This window comes from Schistocerca americana, chromosome 2 (assembly GCF_021461395.2).
Source record: "Schistocerca americana isolate TAMUIC-IGC-003095 chromosome 2, iqSchAmer2.1, whole genome shotgun sequence".
NCBI lineage: Eukaryota > Metazoa > Arthropoda > Insecta > Orthoptera > Acrididae > Schistocerca > Schistocerca americana.
The window spans coordinates 330,181,214-330,185,020 of record NC_060120.1 but is presented as its reverse complement, the minus strand read 5'-3'; the positions used below and the strand labels follow the sequence as shown (position 1 = coordinate 330,185,020).

Genomic DNA, 3,807 nt, shown 5'->3' with positions numbered 1-3,807 from the left:
CTGGTGTTATGACTCTGCCACTACCATTTCCGTACATCTACATCCATGTGATTAGCTACGATTAAACAATGTAGCAAATGACTGCCTGATTCACAGCTGTTAGCAGGACTGAGTATGACGCTTTTGAAGCTACACTGAACGGAATGTCTTGCCTTGGGTTTCACTTAGAGGCACTGGTTGGGAGGTTACGAGTACCAACACAATCAGCACCAATAAGATCATGTCGGAGAAGAAAATGTAGTAATGGGGATAAGTAACGAGAGACACAAAACAGCAGGTTTTTTAACGATGGATGACTCGATTATGTTTATTAAGAACATCATTGCTAATTTTAAATACTTAGTTCCCGTGTCAAGATACTCACGACACAGAAGTTGGTTCTGGGACTGAAGCAAACTGATTTTTATTTCATTTCGTAATGTATCTATGATGCACCATTACAGAGATTTACGCTGGAATATGTGTACAGCGGTGTAAAATTTACACTGTAAATGGAGAGACAATAACTAAATTAACGAAAGTACTTACGAGACGATGCCACATTAGTAAATGAACTGTTACAACTAGAAGGCAAATTGATACCAAATCTGGCCTTTCCTTTGTCTCTGCTGATGAGAAATGAGCTTCCGATATGCCAGTCTCTTTAACAGAGAGATACAGAGCCTTAGTACGACATGAACTGAATGAATAACTTAACTAATGTGATTTTTCCCGAGTTCATGAAAGACATATTTTAAGTGGTGTGCGGGATACAGCAAAAGTACTGCGGCCTTTAAGTACGCTGTGAACGTAAACAGGTGTAGCGAATCTAGATTACAGAAGCTCAAAGCATCATTAGTTCTTTTTGACATATTAGAATATTCAGTGAGATATGTAACTCAATCCTAAAAACAACAACTCTTTCGCGAAATATGTCAAATAACTGCGACCTGCGTGTTATGAGTGGACAAAAGTCTAGCAAGTCATTCATAGTAAATGGTAGACGCTCTCATGGATCAATCCTGATGCCAGTTCCTCCTCAGTTTGTACATTAGTGCCATGCCATACATGACAAGTAAAAAAAGACACACTTTACCGTTAATTGCCTCTCTTGTTACACTCGATATTGGTCGAAAAGTATTTATGTACTCTGTAACGTATTCTTTCGCAATCTTGTTTCTTCTTCACCTTTTTTAGTATTGTAATTTCGTTTATATAACACGAAGGATCTCTTTCCGCATCCACTGCTGTTCTGCTAGAAGTATATTTCCTCAAACTTGCTCAACAGATCACTCTGCAGTTCTCCCACACACACCGCACCAAAAGATCACCTTTATCCTTTGGTGCAGGATACAGCTTAGCAAGTAAGCATTCATCACATTAAGCTTCTTGCTGCAGCTGCGCCGAGGTCATGCATTCGATTCACAACATTCGCTACATCAAGAGATCGTTTTAGCCGACTGCAGACCACGAATCCTTGTCCGCTCGTTTACTATAGCGGGACTTGGAGAGACAAATACCAAGGAATTACAATGTTAAAGGAATTACAATGTTACAGTTTTCTCCGAAATTTTTACATGTATCAGATGACGAGTCTGGCTACAGGCAGAAAATCCTCGAACTACTTCTGCGCCGGCCGTTGTGGCCGTGCGGTTCTAGGCGCTTCAGTCCGGAACCGCGCTGCTGCTATGGTCGCAGGTTCGAATCCTGCCTCGGGCATGAGTGTGTGTGATGTCCTTAGGTTAGTTAGGTTTAAGTAGTTCTAAGTCTAGGGGACTGATGGCCTCAGATGTTAAGTCCCATAGTGCTCCGAGCCATTTGAACCAACTACTTCTGCCAAAATGATTTAGGCTTCGTTCATGTCAACAGAATTGATTTCTTCACAACAACAAAGATTGTATACGATTTGGTAGAGAGATGGTATGATTGTGGTTCGATGAACCCTCTGCCAAGCACTTAAATGTGAATTGCAGAGTAATAATTGTAGATGCTTCGTGCCGTTGGGTATTCTTTGCGGGCTTATGTTGATATTTGGAATTTTTTCATAGCTGCGTATACCCAGGTTTACGTAAAATTTCACTGCAAGATTTCATTCATCATCTGCTACTGAAAATAGTGATGAGTAATCGTCAGCCACTACGCCACTACCAAGTTCGTATTATCTTTCTAATATTTTATTGTACTACTGTCATACAAATCAACAAGCGCCCTTCTTTATGAACATCCCGAAGTTGTTGACGTTGAGGTGTGGCCCTCACGGGGAAAAGGGATAAGTTAAAATAATTGGAGGCGCCGGGTATCGATCCCGGTACCTCTCGCATGCTAAGCGAGCGCTCTACCATCTGAGCTACGCCCCCGTTGTCTGTATGGCCTCAGAATCTAGTTACACAAGTTAATTTCAGGGAGTTTGTAGGTGTTTATTATCAGTGGCACACTCACGTGCAGACGCGATTTGTTCGCAGACTTGCTCCGCACTCAGCATTAGCTGCGTCCTTCGGGAGAAAGCGGCCCAGTGGCGTCCTTGAAATAACGGCTTCCGCTCAGCGCATGTCTCGTACAGCTAAAGGGGAACTTTTATATATTTGTTTCTTATTTCATCGGTCTAACTGCGATAAGCTCACAAGGGTACAGTGTATGTCAATTTTACCCTTGATTTTTGTCAATATGTGATTGTATTAAACACAGAGTTAGATTGGCAGCAATGTTAGAAAAGAGAGAAAAATATTATGCACATGTGGTAAGCTCCAAATTACACTATAATAACGTAACAGCAAATGAAATATACAGAGGACACCTGTAAAAAAAACTATGTCCTGTATGTTAGTTCTACGTGAGTATCTATATGCTACTTTTTCAGTCTTAAATTCCCGGTGTATTACATTACATACAGATTTTTATAGCATAGGAATGCCAATTTTCGTGACTTGGAAACTCTCCCGATCTGTATCCTCACATCTGTACTACACTACAAATAGATTTTGTAGTTTTAGAGGGTTTATCATTGCGTTTTAGATTTAGAAACTCTTCCAAACCGTAAAACTACCTCGCCAGAGGGCCTCATTAAACGCGGACTTGGTGTCAAACTTGCATTCAATTTCTGAACGGAAAGCATTATGAACTTCCTTACCAGTGTGCAGCAGGCGCTTCTGCACAATCGACACAGTGGAAATCATGCTTCCTCCTAGTGTTGTACTCATGACATTCATCGTTTACTTTGTACAATTCAGTATTTTTCCTATTGAAACACAGTTTTGAATATATTTGGAAATAGTAGTAAGAATTTTTATTTCCAGAAAGGGCTTCTACAACTACTCATTATTCTTAGTACATGTTTTTGGGCCACATTCTTTTCTTTGCCAGCTTTTGGTTTCCTCAGAGTTTAATTCCGTATGTCATCAAACGATGGAAAGATCGATAGGAAAATGCTGTCGTTTGTACAGTCGCCTCCAGCTGGGACTCGATCCGTGATATTGGCTCAGAATAATTCTCTGGATTTGGTTCGGTGATTGACTGTAACTCAATGTGCTTGCTGGCTTATCTTTCTGCCAAATTAAAAAGTTTTTAAGTGGTTGTGTAAGTACCTACGAATGTTTGGAAAGTAACAACACCTGTTAAGCTTTCTTATGCGTTTATCTTTTCCATAGTGGCCCCACAAAGAAAAGTGTGTGCTATACTACAGCCTGTTTATAAGAGTCAGGAATACATACACCACTTGTTTTGCTTCGTGTTTCTTGAACAAAATAATACATCATCATGAATTTTATAGTGTGCTTTTACCTTTTCACAGGTGTTCTGAATAAGCTGTGTTTTTACAGTCTGTCATCTAGA

At 40.2% G+C, this 3,807-nt stretch overlaps 1 non-coding gene across 1 annotated transcript; it reads right to left on the bottom strand.

The window, feature by feature from the left end:
* Positions 1 to 2,263: 2,263 nt before the first annotated feature.
* Positions 2,264 to 2,336, bottom strand: Trnaa-agc. Its single transcript has one exon. It is a non-coding gene; the product is annotated as a tRNA-Ala (tRNA).
* Between the last annotated feature and the right edge of the window lie 1,471 nt (positions 2,337 to 3,807).